The sequence below is a fragment of the Chaetodon trifascialis genome, chromosome 9, assembly GCF_039877785.1.
Source record: "Chaetodon trifascialis isolate fChaTrf1 chromosome 9, fChaTrf1.hap1, whole genome shotgun sequence".
Lineage (NCBI taxonomy): Eukaryota > Metazoa > Chordata > Actinopteri > Chaetodontiformes > Chaetodontidae > Chaetodon > Chaetodon trifascialis.
In genome coordinates, this window is record NC_092064.1 from 22,088,380 (window position 1) to 22,102,109 (window position 13,730).

Consider the following 13,730-nt stretch of genomic DNA (forward strand, 5'->3'; position numbering starts at 1 on the left):
AAAGATCCAGGAGGATTACGTCCTATTTGCAGCTCGTCTTTGAGGCGTTGTTGCGGTGCACGTGTGGGCAGCTCATGAGAGGAAAGTTTGCTCACCTCTCCATCATAATCTGATGTTCATCAAAGAGATCTATTTTCTGTCCCCTTTGTACATTTTCACTGGACTGCAAACTCTGACAAAGTGCCTGAGTCAGTGCGCTTTAATGATGATATATGAGCATCATCTAAGGATGTTGTCAGATCAGGGGACGTGCCGTAGGTGGTGACACGTGGAGAGTAAATAAAAATACAGTATTTTTTTCCATTAATCAAAAAGATTATTTGTCTTTTGATGGAGTGTTGCTCCCAGAATGTCTGGAAAAAACTGAAAGACGCTCAAGGTGCTTTAGCTATGCCAAATTGAACTTAACACTGACTATTAACCCCCATTTTCTAATGTGTTTATCTGTAATTGGGGATGTCATGACTTAAGCCATTACCAGCAGAAGGGATCAAAGCAGCTGCAGAGCAACAAGGAATGTGTCTTCATAAGTTCTGATTTTCAGGCTCTTGCATGTGATACTTAACTGTGATAAATACAAAATATGATGACACACAGTTGAACAAATTTTCCACAAACTGATTTTTGGTGCATTTTCCACCGTCTTCGCCGCTGCTGTAATGAAGATTAATTCACAAAACCTCTCATACATACACTCCGAGAAAAAAAAAAAAAAAAAAAAAAAGGATTCCATTGTGTGTTGCTGTTGTTCAACTTGTATTGCTTTGACAGTGCGTTTTCGCAACAGCCATTTCTCAAACTGACATAGAATAAAGAAGGGTTGCGGCCTCCTCCTGTTTAATTATAGCGCCCTGAGAAAAGCAGCAGATGCCAACAAAAGACATCAAAACAGCTATTTGCATGAAGAGAGTCTAATTTCAAAATGACTCAAAAATCTATACTTTGGTGTGCTGGTATTTCCAGCGTGCTGGTTGCGCTCTCGTGGCTATCAGTCTCATGCTTTTGCTTGCTGCACGATAACACGAGAAAAACTGTATTTGCTGAAGAACATACGACTCAGCTGCAACCGACTGTGGGGACTGAAATCTCACACAGTTTAATAAAAAAGCAATAAATGATAAGGACACAAAAACGTGTCCCCTGCATTGCTGCTTATAATCAGTCATTTATGAAATACCTTGCTTTGGGCTAATTCATTTTTATTAAGAATTATGTTATTTATTCTGATTCTTTATAGAAGCCACTGGGTAGATTTCTAACCTGAGGTGATGCTTATGAAGCCTTTGTCAGACTTAAGGGGAGAAGAACTGTTAAGTAAGCACTTTAACTGCATCCCAAAGTACCAGCACTAATTAAATTACATGATATTTCATTATTTACTTGCGTATTTATTTCTGCTGTTTCCATCGAATGCATTTAAACTTTGTGTTCACGGCGCTCACATTGTGGCTGTCAGCGAGCAGTGTCAGAGATTAAGGGATGCAGAGGCAAGCCTGATTTGTTTTGACTGCTGAAAAACCTGACAAAAAAAGAAATAAATGCATTTGTTTTATGTGTCTGCAGTCTGAGCAGGAGGGAATCTAATCAAAACGAGACGATTATCAGTGCATTTGGGAGGACTCGCTTCTCTCTTCCTTTATACTGTGTTCTCACGCCATCACTATCTTCCACAGGTCTCTTTGTACTATTGCTCAGTCCCTTTTGAAACTTCACACACAGTATTCAAACACTTACCGTGTACCTTTGTGCTAGTAAAGTCTAACAATGTTTGCAAATGTTTTTTCCCATAAAAAATGACTCCATAAAGCAGACACATTTGCACTAATATGGACAACAAGATGCTAACAAATGCATGAATCAGACCATGGAGAGACATGAATCTGTGCCTGCTCTGTGCTGAGCTCTGTCCTGCGCAGTCGTTCTATATAAAACAGCTGTTAGAGAGAAAACTAATAAATGTACTTGGACCTAATGTGCAATAATATGTCTGACATGTCAAACTCATTTCCTGCACTCAGCTTCCGCCAAGAGACCACAACCACCTCCTCAAAGACGATAATTAATAATCTCATGATCTCTTCATCAACGTTTAATTCAACATCGCACACTAAAATCTAATTTCTAAAAGCTTAATTAAAAAAAATCTAAATACTTAAATTAAGATGTTTCAAAGAATCTCAAGAATCAGATATTCAACCCAAACTGTCCTTGCTGATAATATTTTTGCTAATTTCATTTAAACAGAAGGAGCTTTAGACCCGCTTTCATGTATTTCTTTGCCTTTGCCTTCACAAGGTTTGTTATTACTCACCGGACTATCAGCTATCTATTTCTTCACAATTACCAAATGAGCTGATGCGGCCAGTTTCTGCTTCCCCGCGCAGTGCTGAAGACAGACTCTCTCCCTGTGCAGAAAAGCGTCCTGCAGGACTGCCAGTTCAAAGCAGGAAAAATCAATGTCCTCTCAGAGCACCACATTATGTAAACCCCAGCCACCTGAAAGGGATCAGGTTCCATATCAGCGGCGTTGAGCAGCCATGCCTGCCATATGTTGATGTCTCTCATACATACTTTGATATGCTGTCTGTGCAGTGCTGTGATATTTCTCTGCTGTTGTTTCCACTCCTGCACGAGCACACGTACAGTACATGTAATGTTGCACTACAGATGTATTTTTACTCCACAGCTGTGAGTATTTATTATATCCAAGATATAAGAACAATGTTTGTGCTTGAAGTGCTTTACAGAAAAGGATGTTTAAAGTAACATCCATCAAGGAACTGCAAAGCCTTCCAGGCAGAGAAGATCTTGAAACTTTAATGATCGTAATAAATTACTCTTGACGCGTCAGACCACCAGTAAGATAGCACTGCTATCGGTGGGTGCAGCCCTACCTGGTGATTACTGTAAAACAGAAGAAAAGTAACCTAGCCATGGTATATCAAGTTACACAACTTCTTTGCGCTCACTTAATAACTTCTGTTTTAGAGCCTGGGAAAGCTGACACACAATTACCGCCATAGTGGCTTTTTGTGACAGTGATGAAGCTGTTAGCAGAGGGCTGGGTAAGCCACAAGTCAAATCCTTCAGTTCCATCACAGACTTCTTGCTGAGTAGCAAAAGGAAGAAATCTCGCAGGTTGTCAAAAATAAAGCTAATGGCAAAACAATGGGGGAAAAACTCCCAAAGTAGCATCGCGGTGCGAAGTCATTGATGAAAATATGTCATTAAGATATCCGAAAGGTGATAGCAAACTCTTGTGAGGCTTTCAACAAAAGGAGCACATGTGGCACCAGTTCATGCCGGGTTTATGTCATGTGAGAGTACAGCTGTGGAAGAGCTGCTTTTATCTTTCTGCAAACACAACGACAACTTTGTCCTGGAATGTGATGCACACAACAGCAGCAGCACACTATAGACATTTACCTGCTGTGCATCCTGTTAAAGGCTCCATATGTCCTTGATAGCTGCTTCATAAATAACTGCTTCACCACTGGATTAATGGTGAAAAGACCTTCCCTTCCATGAATCATTATTTACAGTATAAAGCAAATACCCCTGAACATCTATGACGAGCCAAAAATTCCTATGAGGAATATCAGTGCTATGCCCGTTCATAAGATTATCAAACCATCTATTGTATATATTCTCAATCCTTGTTCACAGCAGCCCAGGGTGTTTTCTGCTGTTCATCAGAGGGGCTGTTTTCCCTATTGAGATAAGAAATTAAATCTGCAGGAGCAGAGGATGCTGGGTTTGCTGCAGGGTGGCGAAGCAGTAGCTCTGATAATGGAGCAGACTCCCATTGTGCAGGCTATGAGGCAAACAGCCGTGGCGCCAGCCCAGCCCTGCCTATGTGAGAGGATAGCTAACAGTGTCACTCTGCAGAGTCTCGCCCTCCCTCTCTCTCTGCATGTGAACATGTGGTTAAATCTGCATGTGACAGAGAGGCGAGGAAAACACCGAGATGCTGTGGTTTTTTCGGATTCCTCTGTGTCTCCATTTGAGTTAGTATAAGTGGGGAAACAAGGATAGAAAAGGGGTAAAACTGCAGGGTTTGCCTCAGTGTTTAACGTAGTGCCCTGTGCATGCAGGGTGAGTCACACTGACCCTGTGGAGTGGAGTAAAAAACTGAGTGATTGATGGAGTCAGGGCAAGGAAACATCTGTTTTTTCAGCATATTGCTATCAAAACCTATCCATTTTATCCCGTTGCCCCGTCCCCTTCTGCTCATGTTCACCGTCTTTGGGGTTATGTGTGTTGGTATATTATGCAAATATGAAGAGGGTTTTAATTTCAATTTGGGAACTCACCAGAATAGTGTGCCGTTTTGGATCCTCCTCACAGGGTTCACTTCAAAGCAGTCTGCAGAGAGAAATAAACGGTTACACCTTAATGTGCAAGTACAAATAACATGGAGGGGGCATATGGCACCAGTTGTAATAGTGTCACAATCATAAAAAGGTTCAATTTATAGTTCAATCTTTGATTTCATCCTGGACTCAATACAAATGATTTGATATTTCTGCAGCAGTGGAATAATCATTTTCTGCCCGGAGCCTCTCCGCCAGATTCATCTTTAAAGATGATTTATGTTTTAGACGACCCTCTAATCCCGTCTATCATTCACTGGAAAAAAAACTGTTTGCATTTCCAAAGAAAAGCGCAGTTTGCAGTGATAGCGGGCGCAGATTTACCACTTGAAAACTGTTGTATCTTTGTAAACAAAGGGTCCTTAATGACAAACAGATGTAGACAAAAGCAGGCCTCTTCTTTCTAGCAGCAAGTGCCAATTTTGCCCGATAAAATGACAGCTGTCAGTAGCACATTTTATCAGCTGTCGCCAGCTAGCTAATCAAGCTAAGGTTAGCTCCAGGTGTTGGTTCAAAATGCTTTTTTTTTACCTAAAGGAAGAGAGTAACAATACAAAACAGCTTTATTATGTCTTTCATATCATGAGCCTTCAAGTGCATATTTTAGACGAAGACTTATTTTAAATAAGGCCAGCAGGAAACATTAAAAAGGCTTTAAAGATGAATGCTACGAAGACTGCTATCTTTGGTAACGCTAGCTGGTGTTGCTAGCTGCATAGACACAGACATACTGAAGACATGAAAACTATTAAAAAAAGCTTGTTTTATATTTTAGATTCTTGAATGTAGCTACTTTAATGATAGCTGTGCACACTTAAAATCATCTTAACCAGCCTCATGAGGTGGCTGTCTTGAGGGAATTCCCTTATACGCTGAGCACTTGTCGGCTGCCTTTCCTTCATTTTGTGATCCGGCTCATCCCAAACCACCTCATTTGGGTTTAGGTCTGATTGTGGAGGTCAGGTGCTCTGATACAGCCCTCCATCACTCTCCTTCTTGATCAAATAGCGTTGACACAGCCATAAGGGTTCAGAGTGTCTTGAATTTTGAATAAATTGCCCACAGCATCACCAGTAAAGTACCCCCCCGCCATCACACCTCCTCCTCCTCCATCCTTCACAGTGGGAGCCACACAAGCAGATACAATCCGTTCCTTTGTGCGTCTCACAAAGACACAGTGGTTGGAAAAAATCTCAAATTTGGACTCATCAGACCAAAGCACAGATTTCCACTAGTCTACCGTCCTTTCCTTGTGTTTCCTGGCCCAAGCAATTCCCCTCTCTTTGCTGATTTCCCTCAGTAGTGTTTTTATTTGTATTTTTTTTGCAGCAATTCGACCATGAAGGCCTGATTCACACAGCCTCCTCCAAACAGTTGATGTTGTGTCTGCTGCTTGAACTCCTTGAAGCATTTACGTGGGCTCTAATCTGAGGTGCTGTTAATTGGCGATTTCTGAGGCTTGTAACTGTAATGAACTTATCCTCTGCAGCACATGTCTTCCTTTCCTGGGGCGGTCCTCATAAGAGGCAGTTTCATCATAGCTTTTGATGGTTCCACTCCATCTTAGGTCTTGACCACATGTACACAGATATTTTTGTGTTTTGTACACATATTCTTTGATTTCAAATATCTCAGTTCTCAGGAAAACGCAAAAATAACTGCAAACACTCTGAGATTGCCAGTAGGTGGCGACAAAGTCTCCATCAACAATGCATCACATGCAAAAGAAGGACATTCTGTGTGTAGTAGGTATAATGAGCTTATTTTCCAGTAGCTTATTATTTATTGTAGCTAATTAACACTGTGAATGAGAGGCCCAAATGCGGACGAGAATGTCGCTTCTCTCTACTTAGCTGAGCCGATCTTGTCATAATACGGGTTACTACAGTAGCTGAATAGAGCTATTTACTATACCAACATCACCTCTGCACAACACAGCTGATGGTGTCACAGTTCCACTAATGAAGTTTTACTGGTTAATTGAAAAGCATTACATGTGACTACATCCTCAAACTGGTTGAAAGGCTGCCAACAATATGCAAAGCTGTCATCAAAGCTGAAGGTGGCTACTTTGAAGATTCCTCTTCTTCTTCTTTGTCTATTGTTTGCCACATAATTCCATGAGGGTTATTTCATTTATTGACTGTTCAGTGTTAATGTACAATGCAGAAAATAATAAAAATAAAGACAAAAGATTACCTGAGACGGTGCGTCCAAACGTTTGACTGGCACTCTATGTTTTAATGGCATAGTACACGAACAATCTTCTTGGAGCTCATAAACTGCTGCAGTACTGTATATATGTTAAAACTATTCCAGGGGGCCACAGTTTCTTCTCCCTCTCCCCAATGCACCGCTACAGATGCACATGGAGCTATCACAGTTAACTGAAGCTTTTGTAGATGAAGAAAAAGGGACCACTTTCCACTTTTTTTCCCCCCCTTTTCAGGAACGACGACAACAGAAGAATAGCTCTGATTCTCCACTGTCAGATTTAATTGCAAAAGCAGCAATCTTGATTAGGATCTCAGCAGTCCTTTTTATCAGCCCCGGCCAAAGCAACACGGGGTGTTTGTCCAAGCACGACATATTTACCCACCCGAACTCTCACTTCGACTAAGTGTAAACACGACAAGCCTCCACAAAAGATCCTGACATTGAGAGCAACCTTCAAAGGTTGTTCAGTAGCCATCAATTACATCCAAGAGACACATGCCTCTTTGTTTTCTTTAGTGTGTCATATTTGCTTCTCACTCCCCTCCTACAAAGGCTCCCATAGCATGTAGGTGACATATTGACATTCAGCTAAATCTCAACTCTTCCAAGTGTGATAAAGGAATCAGTGACATATTATTCAGTGTGGGTATTTTAAGTTTTTAATGCAATTTAAGCCCTTCACTTTCAAAATGCCATTACGTAAAGTCCAACAGCCAGCCTTCCGACTGACCAAAGACAGTGATGTGAGAAGTACAATTTCACGCATGATGCACTCCACTGAGACGTCCATCCTATGTTCATGTTCCCTGAAGCATCCAACACTGAGGAATTGATTAGAACACACTGCACACACACTCAAACTGCAAATATCACCAGAGCTATTCATGCTGCTATAGCTGTACATGCTACATATTGTGACGGCATGCTAACTGCTCCTCCATCTATTCATCAAACTCCCACGCAGACACATCAAAAGCACACACTGCGCGCACATCGACTTCAATCCAGTGACAGTGGTTCGGCTTGTGAGAGGATTGTCTATTCTGCATTTTAGCTGCTGTTACTTTTCTAATTAAAACATTGGTGGTGGGATGTTGCAGAGGAGAGGGGAAAGGCTGCGCACTCAAAAACAAAAGCAGTTGTGCTTCAAAACATCCTTCAAACATCAAATGTTATTAGGCTCATAGGCTGCCTCCAGCCACGTCTACATTTGTGCTAATGCTACAGGATTAAAACAGAGGAATTGCAGGTTTTAAATGATATCCAGCATAGTTAGCAAAAATAAATCTAGCTGTTATTTTCTACATTAATAAAGGTTTTTGCACATAAAATGTCATCAAATTTCTTGTTTTTTCTGATGAAAATCCAAAGATATTGGATAGATTTGGTGATATGACAAAGAAAAGCATCAAATCCTCACATCTGAGAAGCAGGAGCCAGAAAATGTTTGATACATTTGCTTGGAAAAATGACTTAAAGTTGCCAGTTAATGTTCTGCCAATTGACAAATCAATTAATCCGCCAACAGTTTCACATCTATGACAATATCACAGCTCTAGATCTGCACACATCTACACACATACAGCCTTATATATAATTAGCATATAGAACTGATGATTTATACATGATCGATGATTCATCAGATAGTGGAACTGCAGCTGTCAGGGTGCTGCTTTGCTTTTTTCCTCTCTTTCTAAAGCAATGTAGCAACCCGGCCTTCTCATTTGTGGCCATCCTCAAGGACAAACAGCTATTTGTTCAGTGTTTCAGGACTTCAGAGCGTCAGTACACAGGCTGAGGCGGGCATTCGGATAACTGTAAGCTTGGATTAGCTCTCCACATAGTGACAAAATGGATGCTTCATTTGACGTTTTTTCACTGACTTTGAAGTAGTTTTGCAGATAGAGGCTAAAATACTTTCACACTGAAACCTGAAACATGGTATTGCCTGTATATGTGTTAGTCTTTGGCCTGTGACTAGACCGGCAAGGTCCATAGAAACATTATCGCCTCTCAGTCGAAACACCATCTAGAATTCTTAATGAAGAGTGAAAAGGAACCTGCTACAGGGCGTCTCTGTAGCAGTGTCTACACCATGTGTGAAAACGCTCAGCACACGGCACATCCACATTACTCTGCCTGACTTGCCACAAGGCTAAAATAAACATTTTCAGACCAGGACCTACATTACAATTATAAAACCTTCAATAAAAAGCAAATAAAAAAGCACAGACCATGGTGAACTTAACCAGTTGGGTGACTTACAAATTCTCGCCAGCCTGCTTATTCTGCCTGTTTAAAATGTATGGTGACGTTGACGCCAAGTGACGTGGTGAGAAGGGAGGGGATAAGAGAAACACCTGCTCGACCGTTTGCCTCTGTCGCGCATGTTGCCATTTTCATCAGATACCAAACAGCCGTGTTACGCTGGTGCCTCCGCTGAGTGCGACTTAACAGACAGCATATGGTTCACTTAGACTGCCCACACAGTTGGCACACTGACCATTACCAGTACCTCCAGGGTGGCCAATGTGACCTCCAGAGATGAGAGAGCTCCAGACAAAGGCATACAACCCAAGGCAAGGCACAGGCCTGTACTGTGGGCTGCACTGCAGAGAGCTGGAACACATGAGTACACAGAGATAATGGTGGTGGCGGAGGTGTAAAATGAAGAGAAAATTGTGCTGATGTTTTACTATAACATTTACCATGACTAGGGTGTTGCGACTCCGTGGTTAGGAAGGAACTCTTGCTGTGGTGCAGACAGTGACCACGGTGACACTGAGCAATAATACACGTTGCCTGAGAGAATCAAATCAAATAATATACGCTCTACTAATTGCTCTGGTTATGCAGTTATTTTTAATAAAAAAAAAAACCCCACACAACTACATTTGCAAGTCTATGTGATCCTAAACCTTGTCCCACATATATAAGTCAGCGAACCAAGAGGAACAGAGTAATTGAATAATGAATAATTATGCAATAAGCACAACACAAAGTTGTGCACCAGTGGCCACAGAGGTCAGCGGGGTTACCCATGAGCCTCAAACATGCAGACTACGAGTGTGCAAGGGATCAGAGTTTCCCTCCGTTCTTGATGAGTCAGGGAGGATCGTCTCTGTTGCTCATGATCTGATGCTGTGGTAGTAAGCTCTTTCCCCTCCCCTTTCCCCCCCTGTGAGCTGAAGCCTCTGATGATGTCCGTACTGCTATTTATACACTTAGCCATGCTCAGCACATTTACAAGTACCACATAAATAATCAGTAGGTATGAAAGACAGTGCGCAAGGAGGACTGGTTTGCTTTAACACAGCAACTTTCACAGGCTGTCTGCTACTCACAGAGCGGTGTACGACGTTCGCAGCATCGCAGTTCAAACTCCGTTTCTCTCGTCACTTGTCATGATTTATGAGGTGAATCCATCATTAATGGGCTACTACTGCATACATTTACCACTATGTGATTTCTTTTTGCTCTGCTCTTAAACAACACATCTGTGTTTTAACATGCATGTTTCAGCACAGGGTTTTAATGGTAAATAGCCGAACTGTTTATTATGTGAATATGCAGAACTAACAAGGTGAAACATGCATGTATGCATGCACACAACAGCAGCAGAGGAGCAAACAGTGCATGCACTAAGAAGTGTTCATGTGCCCAAAGCATGATCTGATCCTGAAAGTCGGTCCTGGTCCTGAAATGTTTTTTTCCTTTTTGTATGCTGTAGGTCCTGCTGACACTAGTATTGATATTCAAAACAAGACTTTGCATCGGTAGAACTGAAAATTACTCAGTATGCTGGAAAAAAACAGCTCACAATGGGGTTTTATTTCTGTGAACTGGGTGCAAATCTGAGCATGATTGCAAACAAAAGGTGCAATCAGAGATGGGTGTGTCCAACAAATTTAAAATTCAATGTACAGCCTCTCTTCCAGAGTTTCTCGCATCAGGATTAGACTGAGCGTCTGGTTGTCGATATTGCACAATTCCAACCCTAGTTCACTCACTTACACAAAAATGGATGAAGAAATGTACAGCAGGTGGGGTTGGGACAAGCTTTGGTAATGGCAGATCATGTCAGCCACGTTCATCCCTTTTTAAAGCAGCAGACTGTTTCCTAATGGGCTGTGAGGAGAATCCAGTCTGGCTTCTTCTTCCTTTGAGTAAACCTTCCCGTACAAGACGTGCCAAGGCCCAAAGTACAAATATACAGCACCCCAAATACGATTATACAGCACTGCAAATATTCTTCCACGGGTACAACATGTCCCTATTTAAATTTAATTTGTGTTTCAGGAGACACCAAAATTTAGCATTCTTTCAGTGCAAGCGTGCATGTGGTTATTTACCAAACAATGAAACCTTTGCTGTTATAACATGCCAATAAAATGTGTGTTCACTTCTTCTATTTTCATGCCTGAATGCCTGAACACAGCACATGGGAATGTTTACATGTGGACATTTCTGCTATGTGAAAGATCTTTGGTGGAGCTCAGGACACTGTGCTTGGAGTCTGTGTGCTAGCTTACCAACCAGGGGCCAGTTGCATACAACTGTGCAATTCACGACTTAAACTAAGACAAAAACATGCATACACATTGTCCTCATTAGATTTATTAAACCGTGTGTATGCTTGGTTCCTCTTAATGCACGTATGCATGAGTGGATGTAGAGAACTCTGAAACAGTATTTGCATATTGATACTTGCGACAGCTCCATCATTCATAAGACCCACAAATGAAAAGAACAGCAAAGAAAAACACGCAATTTTACAGAATGCTGTGTGGACTGTGAAAACAATTAACAGTGTTTCGCTATGAGGTCACATCTCTCACTTTATTATCACAACACCAGCAGCTATCTCTAGAAAACTATGCCAACTATGCACATTCTCGACACACATTCGTCTATTATAGATACAAGTTTATGAGTGGGGGATGACGTTTGCATGTTTTTTGGCTCCTGAGGTTCAGAAAAGCACAGAAATTGTCTGTGTAGTTCTTCTTCTTGTGTAATTAGGGGGACATTATGGGCAAAAATCAGCCCTTAATTAAAGCTATTATAATTACAAATTATACACTTAATTCAATTACACTGAACTTTGGATGAACATCTCGAGTGAGCTTAATTTTAATGTACTAGATGATAAATATTTATACAACTGAGAAGGGGAAAAGTAAACATTCATGAAAGGGTTTGTCTCTCTCTGTGTCTGAGCCTTGACCAATGAAAGCCGCGAAAAAGTCTGCTGGCTGAATCTAGAGGCAATCTGAGGAAATAAATTCATAATTTTATGCCAAAATGGGTAACAAAAGGCTGCACCCCATGATCTGCATAAACATCACCTCAGCCTGCAGGCAGCACCTTTTAAAAGAGCTTTTTCATCGCGTCTCCTTGGCACCGACGAGTCAAAACAGCTGTTTGAGGAAACCCATGTCCCTTCACCTAACTTGGCGCAATCAAGCTTGATGTGAGCCACAAAATTAGCACTAAAGGCATTTGCACAAAGCTCGAGCTAGCATTGTGCAACCTGCACGGAAAAAGAGCTGCATCTCTTTTGTCACTGATGAGGTTTCAATAGATAAAGAAGCAAAAAGAGAAGTCAAGGCTATGGCTTTCCAAAGCAGCCACGATGGAAGCCATGATAAACAACTCGAGCTTTAAGCCCTGCTACATACAGGCAGATGCTGCACTGAGTGTTAGCCTTTTATTGTTGGATGTACCATTCAGTTAGGAAAAAAAAAAAACAAGACTGAACATAAATCTGGAATGAAAGACTGATGAGAAGTAACTTATGGCACTGTCAAGGTTGGAAATGGAAGGCGAAAAGAGATCTTTTTAAGTATGCTGGAGAGGCAAAGCGAAAAACATTTCGAGGATAATTCTAAACCCAAATGGGCCCACTTCTAATTATCTGCTAATAACGTGAAAGATGATATAGTGCTTCAATTTTCAAAATGTATGAAACACCGCAAACCATGTCCAAATAGCAAATTATTATGAAATGGGTAGAATAAAATGAAAACACATGCCTTCATATTACAGCATGAAGACATTCACGGCAGTCATCCTAAAACACAGCTTGATTTTTGACTGTTTTCTATTACTGTCCATTTGTACCAATATAGTGGAGCAGCTCACTCACATAAAAGCCAAACACATTTCAATTTCCATGCATAACACTGTAGGAAATTCTGATGAAATCTACAGTGGCTCCTTTAATTCAAATCGTGATTACAGTGAGTTTACTGTTTACCGCTTCAGTTTAAGCTAATTCAAAACTCAATAATTGCACTCATACACAGGAGTTTTGAACTGAAGCCAACTCTGCTAATCAGGCTGTTTTTCTGGCTCCCACCCCATGCATACTACTAGGTATATGGATTGAGTTTCAAGTCCATAAAATGGGTGCATGCATGGCCTCCATAATCAAATGCTCCCTGTTCTCACTAATTCAAATTGCATTCAAGAATTTTAAAGCTTCAACTGATCAATGAAATCTTTATGAATACCTGGATTCTACAGCCAAATGCAAAATCCATAATAAGGTAAAGATGAGATGCAATGAAACAATAATGAGTTCCATGAAGAAGCTACAGCAGTTCTAAAAGTTATAATAAGAATATCCTGAAATACACTGGATGCCATATGCAATGTGTTATGTGCTGGCTTTCAAATGCTTGGCAGTAGGATAAAGGAGCAAAAACAAAGCCATTTTCAACATTTAGCAACATCTGAATGTGTAACGTCAACAATTTGCCTGAAACCGCTTGCTCTGAAAGGCGATTGTTTTCATAGCTTTCTCAGACAGTCATGGTCAGCTGGACTTGGACAGCCTTGCTTAGTCACGCTGACAGAACAGTGCTTCCACAAAACACCAGAAAAGCCCTGTTATGATCCACAGTTACAGTCTCATTTGAACTAGGGCACCAAATGTTCAGAGTGCCATTGTTTGCTTAGCCCCTGAGATGTGCCTGAGTGTTAGCTTTGTGTGTCCAATTATTTACTTCAATATCTGCAGGCCCCATAAATGCCACAACATTGGGGTATGAAGAATAAAACACATTGCGGGATCCTCTTGACGATACTTTATGAGACAGGACAGCATTTCACCAATGGCTTAAATAAGTTTTGTCA

The 13,730-nt window shown here is 41.1% G+C and overlaps 1 protein-coding gene across 1 annotated transcript in view; it reads right to left on the reverse strand.

Annotated features, from left to right (window-relative positions):
* Nucleotides 1–13,730, reverse strand: part of lrfn1 (leucine rich repeat and fibronectin type III domain containing 1) — a 103,378-nt gene that overhangs the window by 43,185 nt on the left and 46,463 nt on the right. The window contains exon 2 of the mRNA XM_070970351.1: nucleotides 4,314–4,365. The gene's annotated coding sequence lies outside the window, so the exon portion shown is untranslated. The remainder of the gene's footprint in view (nucleotides 1–4,313; nucleotides 4,366–13,730) is intronic.